We start from the raw sequence: 26656 nt of genomic DNA, 5'->3' as shown, positions 1-26656 counted from the left end.
CACCGTCACTACCGCCATCGGTGCCACCTCCACCACCGCCGGCACCGACTTCACCGTCACCGTTACGCCACTCCCAACGAAGCACAAAAGCACCGGACCGGCTGAACCTTTGACGGACTCCGGACCGCCAACATGGACTTTTCTTTCCCTACCGCTGTACATAATTGCACTAATTGTATATAGTTTCACGTCACCCCCACCGGACTCATTTTTAACAAGGGGTGAATGTGGTGAACCACTGTAATAGGAGACGTAAGGTAGGACCTGCACTACAGATTCGCCGGTAGCGCCTGCCGGCTGGCTCCGCCCACTGAGAACTGTATAAATATGCATGAACTCCAGTGCCCTGCCATTTCGCCAGCTGCAGCAGGAGGCCACGCACCTGACTGTATTAAAGCCACAGTTGTACCCAACTTTAGTCTTTGTGCAATTGATCGTGCATCACCCTGTATGGGAGGTCCCGGAACACCGCAACACCTCTGACTCCCCCCCCCCCTTCCGTCCCAGGCGGCTAGGGCACGTGTATGAACTGTTTGTTATTAAAATTACTTTCACACCTACAGAAGCTGCCTATGTGCTCTGTCTGATGCGTGCGGGGTGTGGTGTGAGGTGAGTGGATGATAGAACGTCGGCCTCAGGTGAGTGTGCCCCCCCCTCCCCCCGGGTCGTGCTCGCCATCCCCCCTGGGCAGATGACTGGACCGTGCGCTGCAGTGTCACGGCTGCATGCAAGGATGGTCCGGGTGGAGGGTGGTACTGTGGCCATGGGTCAGACATTGTCCAGCGATGTGGTGCCCAGAGCTCATCGCAGGGTGGGTTGTCATCATCCTCCATGGCCTGCAATAGACACGCATCCACCGGCGCCCGTGTGAGCCCGGCCCATTGTGCCGCAGGTGGATGTGCAATGGAGGGGTGGTGTGCATGCGAGTGGGGTGCGGGTGGTTGGTGTTGGGTGGGCGGGGTGAGGGTGGTTGGTGATGGATTGGTGGAGTGAGGGTGGTAGGCTGGTGGGTGGGTGGGGTGAGGATGGTAGGCTGGTGGGTGGGTGGGGTGAGGATGGTAGGCTGGTAGTGTGCAGTCTGTGCCCACAGTCGGCCATTCCCACGCTCCCCCTAGTCCATGAACCGGGCGGCTATTAGCCTGTCCCATGCCCGCTGGCCTAGTCGGTAGATGGGCAGCCTCCCGTCCATGTCCAGCCCGTCTGTCCTGACCATTGCCCCCATCCTCCTCATCTGGGGAGGTCTGCGCCTCGTCTTGCTGTTCCTCCGCTTCCCTCTCCTCTGCCTCCAGCACATCGCCCCTCTGCTGGGCTATGTTGTGCAGGAAGCAGCAGACCACAACGATGAGGCTGACCCTATCTAACGGGTACTGCAGGGCCCCTCCAGAGCAGTCCAGGCACCTGAAGCGCATCTTTAGCAGCCCAAAGCACCTCTCTGTCACACCCCTGGTCGCTGCATGGGCATCGTTGTAGCTATTCTCCGCGTCAGTCTGTGGCCTCCGTATAGGCGTCATCAGCCATGACCGCAACGGGTAACCCCTGTCGCCAAGCAACCAGCCCCTCAGCCGGGAGGGGCGTACTTCGACATGGTGGGGTGAAAGATTGCACCAATATGAATGAGTCATGTACACTGCCTGGGTACCGGGCGCAGACGTGCAGGATCCTCATGCGGCGGTCGCAGACCACCTGAATGTTCATGGAATGGGTCCCCTTCCTATTCATGAACACGGCCCTGTTATCTGCAGATGGCCTGACGGCGACGTGCATCCCATTGATCGCCCCCTGGACCATGGGAATCCTGGCCGCCGCAGCGAAGCCTGTTGCCCGGGCATCCTGGCTGGCCCAATGCATAGGGGACTGGATGTAATGGTCTGCAATGCCATATAGGGCATCTGTCACTGCACGGATGCACCAGTCTCCGTTGCCGTGGCACCACCACCACCTCCTCCTCCTCCTCGTCCTGTCGTGTAGGCGGCCCGCCAGCCTGGGCAGCTGCCACCGGCCTCCCTGCGGCACACTCCTCTGTGGCAGTCTCCGCCGCCTCCCTGGCACGCTCCTCTGGGGCAGTCTCCGCCGCCTCCCTGGCACACTCCTCTGGGGCAGTCTCCGCCGCCTCCCTGGCACGCTCCTGCTCCAGCTCCAGGGCAACATGTAGAAGCGCGGCTTCCCCCACGGCGGCCAACATCGCTGGGTGATGACTAAACATAATGGCCTGCAGGGGGTGGGGGGGGATAGACGACACGTCACCACTGCCCCCCCCCCCCCCCCCCCCCCCGCAGCCAGGTGCCATGGGCTGCATCGTCGCGACTGTTGCCAGCTGTCACATGGCCAGGGGGACACCCCCCCTCCCCGGCATGCACCCTCCCCAGCCCACCCCCCCCCTCCTCCCCGGCACGCACCCTCCCCAACCCCCCCCTCCCTTCTCCCCGGCACGCACCCTCTCCATCACTCGCCCTCCCCGCCCCCCCCCCTCTCCTCCCCGGCACGCACCCTCCCCAACCCCCCCCCCCCCTCCCCCGCAGCCAGGTGCCATGGGCTGCATGGTCGCGACTGTTGCCAGCTGTCACATGGCCAGGGGGACACCCCCCTCCCCGGCATGCACCCTCCCCAGCCCACCCCCCCCCCCTCCTCCCCGGCACGCACCCTCCCCAACCCCCCCCTCCCTTCTCCCCGGCACGCACCCTCTCCATCACTCGCCCTCCCCGCCCCCCCCTCTCCTCCCCGGCACGCACCCTCCCCAACCCCCCCCCCCCCCCCACCCTCCCCCACCCCGGCACGCACCCTCCCCAACCCTCCCGGCACACACCCTCCCCAACATCCCCCCCTCTCCTCCCCGGCACAAACCCTCCCCAACGCCCCCCCCCCCTCCTCTCCTCCCCGGCACACACCCTACCCAACCCCACCCCCTCCTCCCCGGCATGCACCCTCCCCACACCCCAACCCCCTTTCCTCCCCGGCACGCTCCATCCCCAAACCTCCCCCTCCCCCCAGTCCCTCCCTCACCCCAGCCCCTCCCTCCCCCCAGTCCCTCCCTGTGGTAGTCACCACTGTTGTGTTATATTGTACATATGGGTATTACGGTAAGGCCCCTGTACTACAGGTACGGGGGTAGATCCCTGCCTGCTGGCTCCGCCCAGGAAACGGAGTATAAATGTGTGGGCTCTCCGAACTGCAGCCATTTCGTAAGCTGCTATAGGAGGCCACACATCTCTGTGTAATAAAGCCTCGATTACATTCTACTCTCATCTCGTCGTAATTGATGGCGCATCAATTTATTACACAGAGATTTTTCAAAGATGGATCTCCGCATCAAGCCGGATCGCCTGAAGCTGCATCCTCAAGCAGACAACGCCAAAAAGGACTTCCAACATTGGCTAGCTTGCTTTGAAGCTTACATCGGGTCTGCACCAGACCCAATCTCAGAAGCACGGAAGCTACAGGTTATGTACACGCGGCTGAGCTCCAATGTTTTTCCCCTCGTCCAGGACGCGCCTACCTATGCAGAGGCCATGGCGCTACTGAAGGAGAATTACGCTCAGCAGACCAACAAGATCTACGCCAGGCACCTCCCTATCCACGCGGCACCAACTTCCTTGTGAGTCTGTGGAAAACCTCTGTCATGGCCTGCTCACCCTGGTGAGAGACTGTGACTGCCAGGCCGTTTCGGCCACCGAACATTCGAACCTGCTAATGAGAGACGCGTTCACTACGGGCATAGGGTCTGACTACATCTGCCTGCGCCTCTTAGAAGGGGCCACGCTTGACCTCGCGGCGACGAAGAAACTACCGCTCTCGCTCATGGTCGCCACAGGCAACCTACAGGCTTATGCCCCCGACCGCACGGCCCACCCCCCTTGTGCATCGTGGACCCCCCAGCAGCTACCCCATCATGGACCCCATCAGCAACTGCCCTCAGCCAACCCCACGCCTGCGCCACGCGGCAGCCAACCAACCCCGGGGAACCCAAGTGCTACTTCTGCGGACAGTCAAAACACCCCGGCAGCGCTGCCCGGCGCAGAGCGCGTCTGTAAGGCCTGTGGCAAGAAGGGACATTTTGCTGCAGTGTGCAAGGCCCGCTCAATTGCCGCTATTGTCCCGGCACCCCCCCACTTGCGGCCAGTGGGTGCCACCATCTTCCTCTCCTCAGACCACGTGCGGCCCGTGGGCGCCGCCTCAGAACCAATGGACACCGCCATCTTGCCTGCCCCAGGACACGTGCGGCCCGTGGGCGCCGTCATCTTACCCGCCTCAGGACCACTGCCTGTCGGGCACCTCATTGGGCCGCTCATCGCCTGCAACCGCCGACGACCAGCCGCATCTCGCCTTGGTCACGATCGACCAGTCTCGACCGCAAAACCTCGCGACCGTTTCGACAAAGGTGAAGGTCGACGGGCACGAGATATCCTGCCTTCTGGACTCCGGGAGCACTGAGAGCTTCATCCACCCCGATATAGTAAGGTGCTGCTCTCTCGCGGTACACCCCGCTAACCAAAGAATCTCCCTGGCCTCCGGATCCCACTCCGTGCCGATCCGGGGGTACTGCATCGCCACCCTCACCGTCCAGGGCGTAGAGTTCAGCGGCTTCCGGCTCTACATCCTCCCAAACCTCTGCACTGCCTTGCTACTCGGCCTGGAATTCCAGTGCAATCTCCAGAGCGTAACCCTGAAATTTGGCGGGCCCCTACCACCCCTTACTGTTTGCGGCCTCACGACCCTTAAGGCCAACCTGCCTTCTCTGTTTGCAAACCTCATCCCAGATTGCAAACCCGTCGCCACCAGGAGCAGACGGTACAACGCCCAGGACAGGACCTTCATCAGTTCTGAGGTCCAGCGGCTGCTGCGGGAAGGCATCATCGAGGCCAGCAACAGCCCCTGGAGAGCCCAAGTGGTAGTGGTGAAAACCGGGGAGAAAAACAGGATGGTCGTTGACTCTCACCCCCCCAGCCCCTCCCATCCCCCAGCCCCTCCCTCTCCCCAGCCCCTCCCTTTCCCCAGCCCCTCCCTCCCCAGCCCCTCCCTTCCCCCTCGGCCCCTCCCTCCCCCCCAACCCTCTCCCCCCCCCCCCCCCTCCCCGGCACGCACACTCCAACGGCTCCTGCAGTCCCCCCCCACTGTGGTGTTGGGTGCTCTGGTGCATAGATGAGCCAACACAGTTGTATGTGGTACAACTCTATTTTATTTTAACTCTTATAATACAGTTCGTTCTGGATACTCTGCAAGTGCTGTCTCCCTGAGTGTGTTTGGTAACAGATCTGTCCTGGTCCTCCTCTGCAGCTAATACTGACCACCGGGGGTCGTGTCTGTGCTTTTATATCTTTCTGTCATTGGTTGTGGTGTTGTGTGTTCTGATTTGTCTGTTGGTGTGTCTATCATGATGTGTGTGTTTGAATATCATGACATCCCCCCTTTTTACAAAGATATGTGCCTACGTGGTTATAAATATAATTGTGTCATGAGTGCACCTAAGAGTGTGTGTGTGTGTTGTGTACAGCGTGTGTATATGACGTAACTATTTACATGGGGCGATGTCGGGTGCGTCACACTAACAAGGTTGTACCATAACAAAACTTGGATGCGAGAGAAAAAAAAAACTTGAACATTGGTCTGGTCAGACGATATCTGGAACAATAAACAACAACAGGTTATAATACAGAAGTGTTTGACTTTTTGAACGTATGAACAGCGTTATAAGTCCAGTCTAATGGGTGACCGCCTCAAAAATGGGCTGGTCCTCAAGCCGGTTCAGCTGTGGAGATTTGGGGTCACACTGGTTCACCTTGGACTGTTGGAGGTGATGCTGTTGCCGAAGTCTCTACTTTACCATTTGTTGTACTTCGTGCAGTGCTTGGTTTTTTCATTCGTGCAAATATAACATTCAACATCTTTGTTAGTGGTGCCTTGGCTGTGGTTTGGTTCTGGTGGCGATGGAAGGGGCATGATCCGTGGCATCTCCACGAAGTCATCCTTGGGAACCAGTGGAGGATCCGGCGTGTGCGTACGGTTCAGTTGCGAGCATGGAAGGCGGCGCAAAGCTCGCTGATTGCGCCTACGCACCAATCCATCCGCCCTGCATGCCAGGAACAAGGTGGAGTCTTTTTCTTTTTATGTTTGTGGTGGACGGCATCTTGTAGCCGATGGGTCGTTGCCATCGAAGTAGCACCATCACTAATATCATGCAAGGCGATGACTGTGCCAGATGTGGAAGTTGGCCGAGACTGTGCACGCTGGTTCCGGCCACCTGCTGTGCCAGAAGGGCGACTCCGCAGAGAAACGTCGAAGCATGTCGCCTTGGAGAGAGAATTGTTGCTCGCATCAACGTCTGGCGATGGCGCGAATTGGTGTGTCCATCTTGGACCGCCGGTGCTGGTTGCCACTGCCGACCCAGTGGGACTGCCACGCGATCCATTCCCTGTCGCCGTGGCATCCGCCGTCACCCTGAGCGTGCCATCACCGAGGCCGCGACACCGCCCGTCCGGAGCAAGGTCTGGCGTGCGCAAATCAGAGTCGGCGCTTGGCTGCTCCCCATCTGGAGTCCGGTCTGCCTTCCGTCGATGCCCCCCGTCCGGAGTCCCAACAGGTTCACTGGAGGCAGCCGAGATTCCCTGAAGCTGCACTTCTGGAGTCGGAACATGCAGGAATGCACCAACCAGTGGAGAGGGTCGAGCCATCGAGGGTGGAAGCGGTGCGCCGCCACCGCAGTCGTCAGTGGTCCCACCGTGATCGTCGAGTGCCTCGGTACGCACTAGGCGAGGTCTGTCACCTTGCACCTTTTGCATGGGAAGTGGGATGCTGTCGTCACTCGTCTCACATCCCGTGGATAGATCCTCATTAGCAGCTTGCTGTTCACTAGGGTTGGGTAAATTGTCAGAGTTTTCATCTGGTGGTGCACACCATGTCGGTGGACTGTCATTGTCTTGCCGTTGTCCTTCATTTGGGCTTTTCTTCTTCGGAATTTTAAATCTTCCCCCAGACATTGCAGAACCTTGTTTATTACCCCCAAATTCTCCCATATGTATGGTCTCGAATATAGGATCCAATGTTTCTATCGACATTGTACTATTTTCCAAAGAACATTCCGTTTCACTTTTCTTCTCAGGTACCTCATATGTATCTTTTTCTAATGTACATGCCTTCATGGTCTCTGGGTCTGATTTTGCTGGGACTGGCATGGTCACAGTCTCTCTTTTACTGTTCTCAATTGCCCACATTATACTCCCCATACATAACTGCTTAATCACTGGGGTTAGTGTGGTACAATGGATAATCGGGTCGACCTTATCTGCATCTTCACCATTTGTGGAAAGCACACTTGGTTCACTTGAAACTGCTGTGGGTTTTAAATTCGTTATCTGGCTACTCGATGTCGATGTCCTCAGGATTCTTGCTCCAATGTTCTGCTCAATAATCAGTGGAGTGTGTATAGGTTCAATGCAATTAATGTTCCCCTCAAGGTTTGAAGAGTCATTACTGACTAACTGCTGGTCTCCGAAGTTGGGATTTTGCGGCGTTGTGTTGAAGGGAGACATTTGTCCCTGCTGTAGATATGATTCAGGTTGTGTTATTTCCATTACCTGAGGATCAATGTCTTGTCCATTTTTTCGATCCGTACTAAAACACTGGCAATTCTCAGTCTGCTCCTTGCAAGTTAAACATTCAATTAATTTCGTTAGCAAATCCTCAGCATCCTTCTGTGGCCGTGCAGCATTATTAATCTCTGTTCGGCTATAATGATCCTGAAGGTCAGCGCATAAACCTTTTTTCTTCGGGCTTGGACGAGGCGATTCCTTTGGCTTGTCTTCAGTTGGGCTTGAATAGTCTTCAGCGCTGTGCCCTTCATTGTAGCATGAGAGACCGTCATGGTCATGCTGCTGTGTAGTGGAGCATGGTAGGCTGTTATAGCCTTCTTGCTGTTCACGTGAGCATGGCAGACTTGCATCGTCTGCCGCTGGTTGGTCAGGAGAGGTTGCTAGACCCTCATGGTCTTGTTCCTGCAAGGACTGCACATTGGAGTCTTGCATTGCTTCTATCGTGGAGGCTGTCCACGAGCTCTCTGTGGAGGCTTGTGACACTGGAGTCACTTCTTGTTCGTGCAAGGACTGCGCTCTGGAGTCTTGCGTTGCTTCTATCGTGGAGGCTGTCCACGAGCTCTCTGTGGAGGCTTGTGACACTGGAGTCACTTCTTGTTCGTGCAAGGACTGCGCTCTGGAGTCTTGCATTGCTTCTATCGTGGAGGCTGTCCACGAGCTCTCTGTGGAGGCTTGTGACACTGGAGTCACTTCTTGTCCGTGCAAGGACTGCGCTCTGGAGTCTTGCATTTCTGCAATTGTGGAGTCTGTCCACGAGCTTGCTGTGGAAGCTTGTGACACTGGAGTCACTTCTGGTTCATGCGAGGACTGCACTCTGGAGTCTTGCATGTCTTCTTTCATAGAGTCGGGAACGTTGAGCGGGACGTGGACCACGCTCTGTGTGGCAGCAGGGCCCTCTCCGTGTGCTTGCACCACTCCCTGTCTGTTAATGTCAGGCTGCAGCATCATCCGGTACTGATAAGTTGGAACGTCATATCTGCTGGATTGAAGATCCTCAAATCCGAAAAATGAATCCGCATCTGCGTCGGATTCAATGTGGGGGCCGCCAATGTGCAACACGAAAGGTTCGTCTGAGTCATAGTCATATAGGACCACGGAGCTATCATTGGGCTCGCGAGGTCCGGAAACACTGTAAAGATCGTCATCGAAGTATTCGAGGTCGGAATCATCGGCTTGTGCGTAGGTAACTGCTTGTCGGAGGGTTCTTCGGAGGTCAAATTCATCTCCTGGGTCAATTTGCGGCAATGTGCTGTCATTCCAGGTGAGGGAAGGTTGTTTTACAGCTTTAACAGATTTTTGTTTTTTTGATTTGGGACGTTTCCCTTTTAAATTGGATTTGGGACGTTTCCCCTTTAAATTGGTGCAGTCTGGGGCCTCTGACATCCTGACGCTCGGTATGTAGCACGTAGGAAGCGACTGCGCATGCTCAGATCGCTGTTCCTTTACCGATGGCCATTTTCTTGACTGCGCATGCGCAGCATCTCGCGCATGCGCAAACGAAACTTCCGGTTCTGCGCACTGCTCGCGCAACTGTGCTAGCGTGATACCTTTAGCAAGATGGCCGCCAACCTCGACCCAGCCCTCTCTCAGGCCCGGGATTTCGGCCTCTGGGAATTCGGGCTCCGGGATCCCAGCCACGAGGTGAGTACTGCAGCTTTTCTTACCTTTACTTGCCGATTGGATTGCGTTTTCTTCACAGTACTTGGAGAATTTGTCCAGGACTGCCTGGTAATCGTACCTTTGCTGCCTCCTGAAGAACCTGAACCTTGTGAATATTTCTCTTGCCCTTGCACCGGCGATGGTGAGGAGAAATTCAATTTTTTCGCTATCATCCAGGTCTTGGAGTTCAGCTGCCACCAGGAACAATTCGAACCATTGCCGGAATCGCCGCCAGTTTTCGCGGAGATCGCCGTAGCACTGGAGCGGCTGCGGAACCGGGAGCTCTATCATTTTGCCTGGGCACTGCTGGTTGTCTGTGTACACTGAGGTATGCCGGCAGGTATCGATCCACTCCTGTACCATGTGGTGTTGGATTCTCTGGTGCACAGATGAGCCAACACAGTTGTATGTGGTACAACTCTATTTTATTTTAACTCTTATAATACAGTTCGTTCTGGATACTCTGCACGTGCTGTCTCCCTGAGTGTGTTTGGTAACAGATGTGTCCTGGTTCTCCTCTGCAGCTAATACTGACCACCGGGGGTCGTGTCTGTGCTTTTATATCTTTCTGTCATTGGTTGTGGTGTTGTGTGTTCTGATTTGTCTGTTGGTGTGTCTATAATGATGTGTGTGTTTGAATATCATGACACCCACCACTTGCGGACGTGCCGTCACTTCTCCGGCGGCCGCCCCATGCCGACCCACACCTCCGCGCTAGCTGGCGTCAACCATCACGACTGGTTGCCGCCGTTAAATAGGTGGTTTGATCTACGCCGGCGGGACTACGGCCCATCCGGCCCGGAGAATTGGGGCGGCCCCGGGGCCCGTCGCGTCGCGAGGTCCAAGACATTCTCCGAGGCACGTGTTGTGTTTTGGCATACGCCTTGAGCATGGGATTGTGCAATTTGGCTGGGCTGTAGATGTTCTCAGGCTGGTGTCCTCAGTGTGGACGACCTAGGGCTTTCCTTTGATGTTCCCAGTGGATGCAAGGCTTGCCTCATAGGCCTCTGTGAAAGCCTCCGTTTGCATAGGGGGCCTGTGTTGTAAGCTGGGTGCTGGGGTACTGTGGCATTTTCTGGTGCTGTAGTTGGTGAGGTGGTTTTGTACTTGCTGGACGTCGTCCGAGGCTACCATGTAATTGTTCAGCTGTGGGGCAAGTCGTGAGCATTGTAATCATAGTGCAGTTTCATTCTTAATCAGCATTCACGAGGGTATCACTGACATTGGTTTCGAGTTTGGGCTGCAACAGGCCCTTGGCAGTAGGAATTATAATCCTACTGCGCCAAGAGATTAGTCATTGTGCTGATGAGGGTAGACTCTGTTTTGGCGTGTTTCACAAGTTGAAGGGTGCAACGTAGTAATCTGTGATCTTGGGCACATTTCTCTAGGAGATGCTTAGCTGAGCGTACCTCCTGTTCCGCCAGGCCATTGGACTGCTCGTGATATGCTCAAAGTCCCACGCATGTGCAAAGTTTCTACATTTAGTGGAAATGAATTGGTGAATGTTGTTTGGCATGGGTCTCTGAGGGATGCAGTATTGTGGCAAAGTGTTTCAAGCTTGATTATGACTGTGTTACTGGTCATGTTCGGCAGATATTCGGGTTCCAATTACCTGGAAAAACAGGCCGACTAAGATCAAATGTTTACCATTGCATTCAAATATGTCAGCCTTCGTGAAGGATCATGGAAGGCCTGGGACGTCATGCAGGTACAGCAGTCCTTTGGTTTGATGTGGCTTGAGTACATTGCATGGAGACCTCCCTAACCATGTTGGCTGACATAGGAGTGTCAGTATAGTGATTCCGTGGCCCTGTATCTGGTTGCTTCCAACCCTGGGTGCCCTTGGTGAAGTTGCTGAGTGTAGTACTTCTGAAAAAAAGTAGGGATGATGAATTGCTGGCCATGCAGTATCAGTCCATCCTGTGCAGTTAGATCATCTCCGATGGTGAAGAATGCGCAGAGCTCGTGGCGAGGTTCCCATCATGATTCAGACCAGCCTCTAATGGTGATGTTGTGCTGTTACCTGCTTGTGATGATCACCTATGGGGCATCTTCAAAGTTACAGGATTTAGGAGAGGACAGCACATCTGTGGTCATGATGTCACTGTCTTCCTCACGATCTGCTTGGTCTATAGTGGATAAGATGGCTCTGCAAAAGCATCAGCCAAGAACATCTCTTTACCACATTTGTAGACGATGCTGAGGTTGTAGCATTCTAGCTTGTGGTCCTCGGATAGGGGGGTGGCGGCCTGGGGCACGAAGGGAAGGTTGCCGCGGCGGTCCGGAGTCATTGGAGGCCGCGGCCACGGCTCGTGCCTGGCAGACCCCCACAAAATGGCCCTTCTTGCCGCACCCTTTGCAGGTGGAGGTGCGGGCTGGGCAGCGCTGGCGGGGGTGCTTTGCCTGCCCACAGAAGCAACAGGGCCCAAAGGAGCTAGCGGGCCATCTTACAGCGCAGGCCTGCGGGGACACGGGGAAGGTCAGTGGGGCTGCCGCTGCGGGATGCCACGCAGCCCAGGGGGCCGCCGCGCGTTCAGGCGCATAGGACTTTCTGTAGGCAACATCCATGGACCCTGCCAGGGCCCGTGCTTCTCTCAGTCCCAGGGTGTCCTTTTCTAAAAGTCTTTGTCGGATCGCTGAAGAGCTCATACCTGCTACAAATGCAACCCGGATTAGAAGTTCCGTGTGCTCGCTGCCCGAAACTTGCGAGCAGCCACAGTTTCTGCCCAGCACTCCAGTAGCGCACGGTAGAAGTCCTCCAGCGATTCCCGGGGCTTTGCCGTCCAGTTGCAAGCAGGTGATGTGCGTAGACCTGGTTTGCAGGGCGTATATAATGTCCCTTTAGCAGTTCGATTGCATCATCATAGTCCTCCGCCTCCTCGATGAGGGAGAAAATTCCAGGGCTTACTCTCGAGTGCAGGAGATGCAGTTTCTGTTCTCCTGAGGGGGTGCCTCCAGCCGTCTCGAGGTATCCTTTAAAGCACGCCAGCCAGTGCTTAAAAATCGCAGCTAAGTTCTCCGCGTGGGGGCTGAGTTGCAGACACTCCGGCTTGATTCGGAGATCCATTCTTTCAGCTCAAGAGTAGTCTATTAAATTGATGCACGATCAATTAGACTCGAAGACGAGGTTGTATCATAACTGAAGGCTTTAATAGACTAGATCTGTTCCCCAGCAGCTTCGGTACAGAATGAGGGCTGCTGGGACGGCACCTGTTCTTATACTCTGCCTGTCAGGGCGGAGCCACGTACCAAACAGCCAATGGTGAGCTGCTAAGCTTACCCAATGGTCTGATAATCAGTTTCAACACTTGCAGGACAACTATATATGAAGTCATTAAATTTCTGACAGGCGAAGACTAGAGCGAGAAGTTCCATTTCAATCTGAGCATACCGCATCCCTGTATCAGTGAGGACCCTTGGCTTGGATACAGACTGCGCCAAGTCCATGCTGGGAGGCATCTGCTAACATGAATATGGGTGCTCGAACATCAAAGTATTGAGGCACAGTGGGGCTGAGAGTACCTGTTTGTGTCAGTTGGAGACAGCAGAGTGGTGCTCCTGCCATCACCATTCGACATCCTGGTGAAGGAGTTGGTGAAGAGGTCCAGTGGCATCTCTGTTATAAGGCGCAAACTTTGTAAAGATCATTTGTCATACCAAAGAAGCACTATGAAACAAACTTGTCCATGGGGATGGCCATCTTTCATATAGCCATTTTCTTGTCTGGATCAAGCTTCATACCATCGGCAGTGAGTATGTGACGCACATAGGGAACCTGGTTGATCCTGAATTTGAATTTAGTAGGGTTAAGCTTTAGCTTTATTATTTAGATTCTGTCGAGGATGAGACAAAGTCTTGCATCATATTTTTGCGCAGTACAACTCCAGACGGGGATGTCTGGTTTTTCACGGTGTCCTGCAAAGAGTGGCTTCATACACCATTGGAAGACCTCATTGCCAGTTGCGATCCAAAGGTTGTACAAAAAAAAAACAATTTCTGCCCACAGGAGACATGAATATAATGAGTTTCAAGGATTCTTCATTGAGCGAGAGTTGCCAGAACTTAAATTTTTCAGATCCAGGATGCTGGAAACATTAGCATTTGGCATGTCTGCTATCAGCTGTTCCACTGTCTTCATAGGGTGATGAGGTCGGAGTAGTGCTTTGTTTAAGTGTGCTGGGTCAATGTAAATCTCGATCATGCCATCTGTCTTTACTGCAGCCACCATTGCTGAAAAACATTCTGTGGCCTTGCCTACGAGAAGTATGACATCCAGCTTGTTGATTATTTTCTGCTTCATGGCTATTGGCACCTCTTCGGAGCACAAGTTGTTGGTGATGCCGAATTATCTAGTCCCATGTGGGATATTACTGGTAGCTTAGCAATGACTTTGCAATTGAAGAGGTCTTTGTACTTTATCATTTCTGGGGCCTGGTACCTCTGAACCAGGTTGGATGAGCCCCAGAGCGATGCTGTATCAAAAACCAGCAGTGGCCCTACATTCTTGTTGACTATATGAAACTTGAAGTTGCACTATGTGCAATGGAGAGTGACCACACCGTCTGTGCAGATGCTTGTACAGCAGAGGCCACAAGGTCCACGTGGGTATTGGGGCCCAGTGCTGCATATGGGTCTAGCCTCCATAGCATTCACCTGGCAATACATTTCACTTTTCTCCAGTGTTAATCTTTAACTTAGGTTTGGTGTTGCTGCAAATCACGTTCAGGGGGTGAAAATCTCACCCTTCTCTGTGACAGCGTCAACACTCTCACAGTAGAGTGCTATTGGAGACTCAGTGGTTTAGTTGCTGTGGCTGAGCTCCAGTTCACTCGCTTTGCTGACGCTCCTAACTTTGGCAGACATGTTTGGCCGTAATGTGGCTGGTGGCAAAGGAAAGCCACAGTGCTCTCAATCTGCAGCATTTTCCAAAATAATCCCACTTGCCACATTTATTACAGTGTTTGCCATACACCAAACATGCTGTACTGAGGATGATGGTCACCGCAATTCAGACAGGGCATGCCCTGTGCCGCAAAAACTTCTGTTACCCACCTAAACTTCTTGCGGCTCTTTTTCCGACTGTTCATTTTGCATGTAAAAAAAGCAATACATACGTTCCCCTACTGGAAACCATGGCTCAATCACGGGATTGACTCCCTACTGAAGGACAGATCTGAAGCGTTCAAGTCAGACGACCCTGACCTATACAAGAAATCCAGGTACGACCTCCGCAAAGCCATCCGAGATGCCAAGAGAGAATATCAAACCAAGCTAGAGTCACAGACAGACTCTCGGCTATTGTGGCAAGGACTAAACAACATAACGGGCTATAAAGCGAAGCCGAGCAGTATCTCTGGCAGCAGCGCACCCCCCCCCGATGAACTCAATGCATTCTATGCTCGGTTCGAGCAGGTAACCAACAATCCGCTGTCGAGTGCCCCAGCAGCCCATAACTCACCCATACCCAGCTTCCGAGGTCAGATCGGCCTTCCTGAAAGTGAACCCTCGGAAGGCGACGGGCCCAGACAGGATCCCTGGTCGTGCACTCAGAGTCTGCGTGGACCAGCTGGCAGAGGTTTTCGCGGACATCTTTAACCTGTCCGTACTCCACTCCGAGGTCCGCACCTGCTTCAAGAAGACCACCATTATACCGGTGCCAAAGAAGAACCAGGCAAGTACCTCAATGACTACCGTCCGGTGGCCCTGACTTCAGTCGTAATGAAGTGCTTCAAGAGGTTGATCATGAAGCGCATCACCTCCATATTCCCAGAACGCCTTGATCCACTGCAATTCGCATACCGTCGCAAACGGTCAACAGCAGACGCCATTTCCCTGGTCCTACACTCATCCCTAGAGCATCTCGACAACAAGGACTCCTACATCAGACTCCTATTTATTGACTACAGCTCCGCCTTCAACACCATAATCCCAGCCAAGCTCATATCAAAGCTCCAAAACCTAGGACTTGGCTCCCCACTCTGCAACTGGATCCTCGGTTTTCTGACCAACAGACCACAATCAGTAAAAATGAACAACAACACCTCCTCCACAATAGCCCTCAATACCGGGGCCCCGCAAGGCTGCGTACGTAGCCCCCTACTCTACTCCCTGTACACACACGACTGCGTGGCAAAACTTGGTTCCAACTCCATCTACAAGTTTGCTGACGATATGACCATAGTGGGCCGGATCTCGAATAACGACGAGTCAGAATACGGAGGGAGATAGAGAGCCTAGTGGAGTGGTGCAGTGACAAGAATCTCTTCCTCAATGCCAGCAAAACTAAAGAGCTGGTCATTGACTTCAGGAAGCAAAGTATTGTACACACCCCTGTCAGCATCAACGGGGCTGAGGTGGAGATGGTCAGCAGTTTCAAATTCCTAGGGGTGCACATCTCCAAAAATCTGTCCTGGTCCACCCATGTCGTCGCTACCACCAACAAAGCACAACAGCGTCTTCTATACTTCCTCAGGAAACTAAGGAAATTCGGCATGTCCACATTAACCCTTACCAACTTTTATAGATGCACCATAGAAATCATCCTATCTGGCTGCATCACAGCCTGGTATGGCAACTGCTCGGCCCAGGACCGCAATAAACTTCAGAGAGTTGTGAACACCGCCTAGTCCATCACACAAACTGCCTCCCACCTATTGACTCCATTTACACGTCCCGCTGCCTGGGGAAAGCGGGCTGCATAATCAAAGACCCCTCCCCCCCGGCTTACTCACTCTTCCAACTTCTTCCATCGGGCAGGAGATACAGAAGTCTGAGAACACGCACAAACAGACTCAAAAACAGCTTCTTCCCGGCTGTGACCAGACTCCTAAATGACCTTCTTATGGACTGACCTCATTAACACTACACCCTGTATGCTTCATCTGATGCCAGTGTTTATGTAGTTACATTGTATATGTTGTGTTGCCTATTATGTATTTTCTTTTCTTCCCTTTTCTTCCCATGTACTTAATGATCTGTTGAGCTGCTCGCAGAAAAATACTTTTCACTATACCTCGGTACACGTGACAATAAACAAATCCAATCCAATCCAAATACTAATGGCTGTTTGTAGTGCTAAATCTTTCTTTCGCAACATCTGCTTGTGGGCTAGATCGCTGTGGACACCAGATTATTTGATCCCTAACTAACTCATCGATAATGGTGCCAAATGTGCATTTCTTTGTTAAGATTCTCAAGGTTACCGTATATGAAATGAAATGAAATGAAAATCGCTTATTGTCACAAGTAGGCTTCAAATGAAGTTACTGTGAAAAGCCCCTAGTCGCCACATTCCGGCGCCTGTTCGGGGAGGCTGGTATGGGAATTGAACCGTGCTGCTGGCCTGCCTTGGTCTGCTTTCAAAGCCAGCGATTTAGCCCAGTGTACTAAACCTATCGATTCATCAAATCTTTACCCTGTGGTGTTAAATATGTGCCTGTCGAATATTATATTCTTCACTGGCAGACAAATGTTTTCAAACTTTTTAAAGATTATTTCTCGATGGCCTTAGGGCCCACTAGATTTAGTATGGTGTGCTTGTACCTTTTTTGATTTGCCTGATAATCCAGCACCACAATAAATATGCCACCCCTTTACAAACTTGGCCCGAACAACGTGCAGGTCGATGTGGCCAAGTCTTTGTACCACACAGCCACCTCCTGACACCATGTAGAAGTGCTGGGTTCTGATGGCTGACGACCAAGGACTTATAACAAACAATAGTTTATTCAGTACTCTGAGCAGTTTGCGTATGCTTCCATTCTGCTTGCTCTCCGGGGAGTACTCCCACACTTCCATCGCGTGACCATGTAGGTAGCCATGTCATCACAGCATCACGTGACCATTCGGTCTACAATTTCTAATCCATCAAGGTGTGAATTTGAACAAGACAGAAAAGTGAAGAAACTGCAAACTTACCTTAAATTAGTTCTTGGAGAAATTCACAATTATTAGAAATTTACCAAGGGAATACTCTGGATGGGTGGACTGGATCGACCAAAGGCTTTCTCTTGCTTGGAACTGTCACCATGTAACAAAGAACAAGAAAGTAAAATTACTTTTTAATTGTACACAGATGGATTACTTGAAAACAAAATAGGATTTATTAAAACTAAAAGTTAAAAAAATAATTGTCTAAATGTGTAATATTAAATAGCTTGCCTGCTGCTTTATTAACATTCAATAATTGTATTAATCACTTTAAAGAATATACAAATAATATTCAGCATTTTATGTAGGATTCTGATTCATGGCACACACACTTTGTTTTCCAATCCTCATTTTGCTTCATCGTGCAGATGGAGGACGATTTTCTCCATTCTTACAAGGGTAAAGCTTCACCTAATTTTTGATAAAGGAGCAGAAAATGAATATGTGTTACAATTTTGCACAGACCAATTGTAATTAATGCATGTAGACAGAAAATGGATTGGAGCAAAATATTAAGAAGTTAAATTAAAACTATAGATAAATTTAGACAAATATTGCGATACCATAAGTTTCAACACAATGCTGGGTTTGTGTGCTCAGTCCAAATCTATGCAAGAATGAAAATACATGCTTTGAGTTTAATTTTTCAAATTAATCTTCAGGTTCTTAATACTTCAGAAAAGGGCAAATTGAAATTGTCAAAGTGTTGACTGGCAAGGCACTTGGGTTGTAGTAATGAAAATAAAAACAAGCCTGACCTTGCTAAGATTTAACACCGTAAAAGACAGCTTTAATTCAAAAGCATGTGCCCTTCTAACCACCAACAAAGCTGTAAAATGGGCTCCCACTGGGATTAAAAGCCTCATTGGAACTGTAACAAGCAAATGAAGCGTTATGCACAGTGCGTGCGTATGCCGATGAAGCTCAGTGAGTGAGAGTGGGCAGACCACATTCTGCTGTTTTAAACCATTATTCAAGATCTGTGGTTGAGCTCTCCAGTGGTCTAGTTCTAGCTAAAAGGCTTACAGCTGAGTAGCTCCGATCATGTAAGTTTGTTTAAGATGCATAATTCATGAAGGGTACATATCACCACCCTTGAATAACTTTCCACGGACAACACGCTTGACAGGAAGAGACCGACAAAAAAATACAGCTGAGGAAATATGACATTATCACATCATGTGTCCCAAGGAAGGACATCAGAAAGCAATTAGTCCATGAGTACAGTAAGAAGTTTTACAACACCAGGTTAAAGTCCAACAGGTTTGTTTCAATGTCACTAGCTTTCGGAGCGCTGCTCCTTCCTCAGGTGAATGAAGAGGTATGTTCCAGAAACATATATATAGACAGATTCAAAGATGCCAGACAATGCTTGGAATGCGACCATTAGCAGGTGATTAAATCTTTACAGATCCAGAGATGGGGTAACCCCAGGTTAAAGAGGTGTGAATTGTGTCAAGCCAGGACAGTTGGTAGTAACTGTACTCCATGAGTACAGTTACTACTACAGATAGAGCTTTGATTCTGAATGGAAAAACTATTGCTTTGCAAAATCTGTGGTGATCTAATTCTCTCCGATGACAGTCTTAAAAGCAACCTCTCAAAGAAATTCAGTAAATATTATATTATGTATATAAGGGCATTTTAAACAATTGACCCAGATTTCTGCCACAACGGAGAGACTCTCCCTCCGCCATAGTGAAAATGGTGGACAAATGCAGCAATCCTAAGTCTCGGTCCCGAACACAACACTTACCAGTTTCGCACGGATAGGACTGGAGTCATGGTTTCTGGAGGCAGCTGGCTATTTTATATCATCAGCTGCCTCCACTGCAATTGGATTTTGGTAGGCCAGGAATGTGAAACCCAATGTATGAAAATTAAACAAGATAAGAGCAGGTCTGAACTTAATGGATTCACTTGGAAAGTCAAGGTACTCTTCGGAGAGGTAAGGTGTCCCTTTAGATATGGTTCAGGGACACCTTTGGAAAAGGTAAGGCAACCTTTGGAACAGATAATGTACATTTTGGGATTGCTAAAAGTAAACATGATTGCATGTAAAAATGCATGAACTCATTATAACTGTCAAAGAACTGTCAAAATTCTCAAATAACTGTCAAAGCTGTAAATGGGGTTAACTCTGCTGGGCTTTAAATAAAAACAAAGCAACCTGGTGTTCATTCTATCTGTTGACATAAGCCTAAGTGTTATCATTCTCAAATCTGTGCTGCAATGACTGATTTTACAAACTAATATTATCGCAGTGCAGTGCTTGTTAAGTGAGCAGTTTGATTGACAGGTCCAAGTCTTCATAGGATAAAAATATTTTTGATTTAATAGGAGATTAATTGAAGAGCTATCTATGCACTGATTTTTTTTATCAATGAGTGTTTTTCTTTAAATAGCAATATCATCAGTAAACACAACTTTATTTTATGTCAGCATGGATCTTCAGGTTTGGCCCTGGTGGGTACTCGGTGATTTTGTATACAGGGGATAAGGGCTAAGAGTGGTGATGTGGGGCATGGGTTATCAGAGCCATGGGGTTAGATACATAGGCATTTGTTGACATAAGGGGTCATGGATGATGGGTTGAGGGGCATAGGTTTGTAAAAGGGGTGTGAGGGCCATGGGGGATGGACGGGTGGAATATGACATCGGGGGTCTGAGGGGACAGGGGGACTGGTGTGAGGGGGGCATGAAGTGGCATTAGTTGACATTGGTGAGGCATGGGGAGTGTATTGGGAGTTGAGGGGTGGAGGACTTTTTGTTTGAGTTATTTTTAAATTAAATTCAACAAAGTGCTGATCACAGAGGCAGACCTCCCACTGAATTCTGCCTCCAAACCCGGCAGCCTCTGTACTCACTCCGGGGTTCTAATTTTAATTCTAATTGACTCCCCACCCCCAAAATGAAGAACTGTGGGTCACCATTTTAAGAGTTTGGATTCACAAGGTCGGGAATTCCCCCATATCTGGGCACCTGAACTGGGAGCAACAATTTCTGCCTTAATTTTAACTAAAGTTTATTTTCCAAGCTTTAATTCAATTAGTTAACGTTTTGTTTCAATACATTTTCAGCCTAGGTGTATTAATTTTATAATTCCACAGTATGAGAAAAACCTTTCACTATTATCTTATCTTAATCAATGCAACAATAGATGGTTGGAACAAAACTAGTCAACAACCATTACAAAGATGGGCGAGAATTGTTTCAAAGTGTTTTTCTAGCAGGTAGCCTGACAGCTTTAATAGTAGATGGAAGAAAATTAGAATTATTAATTTTACTGAAATGACAGTGAATAACGCAGCATTTCATTATTTGATATATTTCTCCTTTATAATATGCACAGATTTTGTATTGGAAGAGCCTGTAAGGCACTAAAAACTAATTGCTACCTAAAGTCTTCATGGTGCCTGAATGTGGTCGAGATTTGCTGCGATGGGTTTTCAATCTTTAATGGCCCACAATTAGTGATGCAGAGTTGAATTATTAATAAACCTGAATATAAAGTAAATGATTATTTTGTCATTTTTATTTTTGTACAATAATTAGAGAAAGCCTATCCTGATACCACTGTTGCAAATCTGTGTTCAATCTTTCAGTTGCATCGTTTTTTTGTGTGCAACAATTATGAGTTAGCATGTTCTAACGTCTTGTGTCGTTAAATGAAAAATAAGTGACCACACCAATGTTGGTACCATTGCAACCCACACTGTATTGCAGATCCAAGCAAAACAAAATGTATTTAAAATGCCTGTTTTGGAATTATTTTAATTGACCACAAATAGTGCAGATGGTTCTGACTTATAGTCTAAACATTAAAATTTGAGACAAATATTTTGATTTTTTTTTTAGGTGAGTGAATCTGACTTAAAATATTGGAACCGTATAAGTATGTTATCTATGCACTTTGCCTTTCTGTCCCCTGGTTTAAGACTTCTGTCTCCTGTCAACTGACAGAAAAATAAATTGACGGAAACGACCTGTATATTGTGCATGTGGGTAAAATCCCAGCAGACTTTACAATCGCGAATCTTGCATCTCTTAAAATGCTGTCGGACAGGGATTCAGATGCTCAGAAATATATTTTCAACAGCAATAACCTCATCGAAATACAAGTTTTAAACCATGTCCTCATGAAATATGTTCACTGAAAAATTCAGTCTTTCAGATGAGATTTTCAACTGTGACGCCGACTGCCTGCTCAAATGGAATTGGATTAAAAGTCCCGTTGCAGTATATGCCACTGAGTCTGACTGAGTAAAAGTGGGCATGGCATTTGAAGAAGTGCAGGGGATTTTCCAATAATCTCTTCACCAATCTCTCACTCAGACTCATGGGCACAGGCTATGCTTGCTTCAGTTCCAATGAAGCTTTGATAGAAAGAAAGACTTGTATTTATAAACACTTTTCAGGACTACCAGGCAACTCAAGATGCTTTATAGCCAGCTAGGTATAGTTACTGTTGGAATGTAGGAAACTTGGCTGTCAAATTGCACACAGAAATCCTCCGCAAACAGAAATGAGATAATGACCAGATAAAGCATGTTTTATTGTATTGATTGAGCGCTAACTCCCCCGTTCTTCGCTGAAATGGTGTCGTGGGATCTTTTACAAACAGGAAGATAGCCAGTTCAATGTCTCATTCGAAAGAGAGCACCTTTGACAGAGCAGTGTACCCTTGGTATACCACACTGGAAAGTCAGCATAGAATGTTTTGTGCTCAAGCCTGGAATGGGACTTGAATTCTGAACCTTGTAACGCAGAGGTAAAATAAGTACTGATTTGAGCCATGGGTGAGCCACTGTTCGCCACCTCCTCCCCAATTCCTAACAATGTAATTCCTAAAACAGCAGACAATGGTATTGATGTCTTTTTCTAATGCATTCTTTTTTGTTACAATTTATCCACCCGATTATTTGTAGCTTACTTTGTCAAATATGTCAAATTTGCTTGTGTTTTCCATTTTATATTTTGATTCTCTTTCCTCGTTTGTTGGTGCATCCTTGGAATCTATTTTCAGGGTTCTAAAAATCAAAAGTAGTGAAGTTATGTTAAGCTTGTGTCAGACTCTGGTGTGGCTGCACTGGGAATACTGTGTGCTCTTGGAGGCTCCGTACTACCAACAAGATAAAGGCTGTGATTTTCTCGACCCGTTCACCATGGGCGAAGAACAGGAAACTCCGAGGACCATGGCGTGACAGGAAGGTCCGCCATCGCCTATGGTGAGATGCCTCCACTATCACGAAACATACTGCGGGGATGTGGAAAATCCTGCCCAATATTTCTATTTCTGGGAGAATCCAAAACTAAGACCAATAAATGCAGGATAGTTACCACAAAATGCAATAGGGGAATATTGGGAAATATCCTTCTGGGGACTAAGTCCCCACGCCAGCGGAAGAACCGGTGCCAACCACTCCGGCATCAACAGCCCCCGAATGTGCGGAATTATCCCCACTTTCTAGGTGGCTAGGTGGATGCCGGAGGGGTTGGCGCCACTCCAGCTGGCGGCGAAGGGACGCCGCTAGTTCGCGCATGCGCTGAAGGGCCGGCGTGATCTCGGTCATGCGCGGAACCGCCAACATGGTCTTGCGCATGCGCTGACCAGCCGGCGTACTTTGGCGCATGCGTGGGGGGGTTCTCTTCTCCGCGCCGGCCATGGCGGAGCCCTACAAGGGCCGGCGCGGAAGGAAGAAGTGCCCCCATGGAACAAGCCTGCCCGCAGATCGGTGGACCCCGATTGTGGGCCAGGCTACCATGGGGCCCCCCCCCAGGGGTCAGATCCCCCCCGGCACCCCCCTGAGGACCGTCCCCGCCGACTTACCTACCAGGTCTCGCCGGTGTCAGAGGTGAGTGATTCACACTGGCGGGACTGGCCAAAGACGGACGGCCGCTCGGCCCATCGGAGCCCGGAGAATTGCCGGGAGTGCCGCTGCCAACGGCCCCCAACTAGCGTGGCATGAATCCCGCCACCGCCCAAATTCGCCGCCGAAGAATATGGCGGCCGGTGTTGGGGCGGGATTCACGCCTCCCCTTCCCCCCACCCCGCCCCCGGGGATTCCCCGACCCGGCAGGGTATTGGAGAACCATGCCCTTGTCTCAGAGAGGGATCAGAAAGTGAAATACATGGAGATAAATTAATAAGCTGTTTACAGAAGTAAAATAGGCAAGACCATGAGAGGAAAGAAATTTGAAAAGAGCTGCTACTGACTGCCTGTACTGACCGCCTGTACTGACTGTCTGGACTGATCGCCTGTACTGACTGCCTGTACTGACCGCCTGTATTATCGCCTGTACTGACCACCTGTATTGACTCTCTTTGCAAGTAGTTGCTACACAAATAGAGCACCGGAGAAGAGACCGGATTCCTCGCCACATGGTTGTAACACTGGAGGCCTCAGTTCTGGAGTTGGACAGTGAGAGAAGAGAGAGGTTATTTGACCATGGGAACCTGGTGGTCCTCTCAGGTCACTCTCCAAAGAGACTTGGAGCAGGTAACCAGGGATCTTAGGGCAAAGGGTCTAGCCCCAAAGGACAAGGTAGCAGTGCCAGAAGAAGTTTAATGTCTTCACACAGAATTCTGAATAGTTACAGAACAGATGGAGGTCATTGAGGCATCACTGAGAGCATTGAGGATGATGGCATATTCCTGCCTTATCTCACTTTTCAATTCCCTCTATCTGGAGGATGGGCAAGTTGCTGATGGTGTGGACTTGTTGCTTTCCACCCAACTCTCTTCCCTCATCTCAAACTTTCCCTCCTGGTTTTCTGATTTCAAACACCCAAGAACTGCTGACTGCCCAGTCAGAGTAGCTCCACGAGGAGAAAGCGTAACATCATAGCACCAGTGAAGAAGCAGCATAACTTTGATCAGACATTCGCTGGCACCAGCCCTGATACTGGCACTGCACATACCTTAAAACCCAGCATAGAGTCGGGACCTGCATGTGATGAGTTTCTGATCAGCATTGGGCTGTCGCCATGCCGGGGGAGGGGGAGGGGAAGGATAGTTCATGCGCCAGCTCCCAGAAGGCATGATCACCCACAAATTCAGCTGCAGGGGACTAAGATGAGGACATTATGGTGACATTAGCTCCAACAGCATTACAGATCCTAATTTCACACCCTTGATACCACCCCACAAATCTGCTCAACCTATTAATTTCTGTTTGTAAACAATAATGGTGAAGATTATTGATTATATTTACATGGATAGTAAAGTCCTAACAATGTAAAACAGATCCCTTTGTGTTTTGACGTTAAATATACTCTTACATTTGTTTTAGCAAGATTTGTCCTGTCTCAAATTATAGTCTATTGTCTAGAAGGTTAACTGCTTCTGAAATTCAGGGAATAAACAAACCTACCTGATTATTAATGACTGTAATTGTGTCAGTTGGTGATACTCAAACATTTCCAAAATATATAGAAATGGAAGGCTTTTTAAAAAGATTCTCTTTTTATATATGTTTATAAGACAATTTGGGTCAGCTAGGCTGAAAAGCTATAAAATTACAATTTTAACAAATATAAATGTAAAAGCTGTCCTTTATTCTGGAGATGGAGGATGTGTAATAGAAGGCACATATTGCTAAATTTTAAGATCAGAGGATGAATTACTGCTCAATATTCTAATTGTTGATCCAATTTATATTGTAATGCATTATATCACAAAGAGCTTCTCCAAAATCAACCATTTCTTTAATACATTGTTGTAAAGTATCAAACGAGTATAGTGAGATATCCTGATCAGTCACCAGTCATTTACCTACAGTGAAATGTTTGCTGTGATTCTATGAATGTTTCACAGAGAAATTATATACATTTTAAGCGCCTCTTTATTTGTGACATATCAGATATCTGGTTCAGATTTTAAAAATCTTTATATTATATGGTTGAAAGCAATTGTTAATCATAAGAGTACATTGCAATTCAAAACCTGCTATATCAAGCTTGCAGGGAAAGCATTTCTGCGGGTTTTCTGAAGGGGTGAGGGATACACAAAGCTATCTATACCTTCCAAAAGGAAATGTCTCATCCTGATTTATATTGATTGCTTGCCACTAGTGCCTGTCAAGATAAAATTGTTTGATTGTTTAGCTGATGGATTTAGAAACAAGCTAGTCATAAAACCTAATAGATACCAAGTCCATTTCGTTGATTGGAATAATCAATACTGACCAGCAGGCTGTCAACAGAACATGGGTATAGTCTACTGAATTTACAATTGTTGCAAGCCTTTTGATAGACGTTTAAATGTGATGTGTACCTCAACAAGGTGGTTCTGTTTCCCAGACTTGGAAATTCTGCATTGTCCTGAATGTGAGTGAATTATTTGAGTCAAGTAGCAGAGAGGCTCCAATGGTATTATTGAAGATTAACTTATTGTGTGACATTCCAATTGCTTCACAGTGGGTCATTCATTGGCTAATTGTGAAGAGTAACTGTCTACATGATAATGCTTGGGCAAGAGCCATATAACTGGCTGACTATTCTCTCCCAGGGGGCTCCCCGGCTGAATTCTCACTTCCATAGACAGCAAATGGGAATTGGGACTCTCTCCGGATCCTGAACCCTTCCCTGGGGGGATAGTCCATTTTTGGGATATTCACTGTCAGGGAGAAAGGTTCCCCTTCCAACTAAGGGTGGCGGAAGGGCTCTTGAAGCTTGAAGACAAATCAGTAGATTTCCTTGAAAGGAGCCACAGCTCTTCTGAAATAGAGGGCAAGTAACCGAGAGAGTACTTCAACATGGAGGCAGCTTCTCATCAATCTTGCAAAAAAAAGTGTCTACATTTTTTATTTGTCGCATTCTCACGTCTAGGACACATCTAGGATTGAACAGATCTAGAGTTTTTTTTGTTTCAACTGTCGAGAGTTTAATTAAGATCTTACAGTCTGAGCTATTTGAGTGCAGAAGTAATTAACTGTACCTAATATAATAATCCAGGAGCCATTTTCATCTTAAAAATTCACAAAATATATATATGTGATGGCATTCAGAATGGATATGATCTGTCCGTCCAGGAACTTATTGCTTCGTTATCCTAGGCTGCTATATCACTTAAAGTCAGACAAATAATTAATCACAGTATTACTACAACTACAGTGATCAAAAGTCATCCAAAATGTATTCATTTTCTTTTCCGAGTGAACTTCAGGTTGATCACCATACATTTCAGTAACAGTTTATGGAAAGGGATTCATACATTTGTAGCAATATAACTTAGTAATCAATAATCCAGTCTTTCAGAAATATCTATCCGCAAGACAAACATATATTAAAGTTATATTTGCTACTTTCTCTTTCTTTTGCTATCTATTTTGTCCAGGTTTCATAAAATATGTGCTTCTGTGAAGAACGAAATGAGTTCATTCTGAATGGTCAATGAATTTTTAAGTATGACTGTCACATTGTGTTATAATTTCAAAGGCCTCCAATAGGGTTGCTAAGTTACATGTTTCTTATGCACCCCAGCA

The 26656-nt window shown here is 48.9% G+C and overlaps 1 long non-coding RNA gene across 1 annotated transcript in view; it reads right to left on the bottom strand.

Moving 5' to 3' along the window:
- The window catches only part of LOC140387739 (uncharacterized), a 114528-nt gene extending 97271 nt beyond the window's left edge, over nucleotides 1–17257 (bottom strand). Inside the window, exon 1 of the long non-coding RNA XR_011933990.1 lies at nucleotides 17160–17257. This is a non-coding gene — a long non-coding RNA (uncharacterized lncRNA). The remainder of the gene's footprint in view (nucleotides 1–17159) is intronic.
- Between the last annotated feature and the right edge of the window lie 9399 nt (nucleotides 17258–26656).

This window comes from Scyliorhinus torazame, chromosome 13, assembly GCF_047496885.1.
Source record: "Scyliorhinus torazame isolate Kashiwa2021f chromosome 13, sScyTor2.1, whole genome shotgun sequence".
Classification (NCBI taxonomy): Eukaryota; Metazoa; Chordata; class Chondrichthyes; order Carcharhiniformes; family Scyliorhinidae; genus Scyliorhinus; species Scyliorhinus torazame.
Note: the sequence above shows the minus strand (reverse complement) of the source record. Positions and strands in the feature narration are given on the sequence as shown.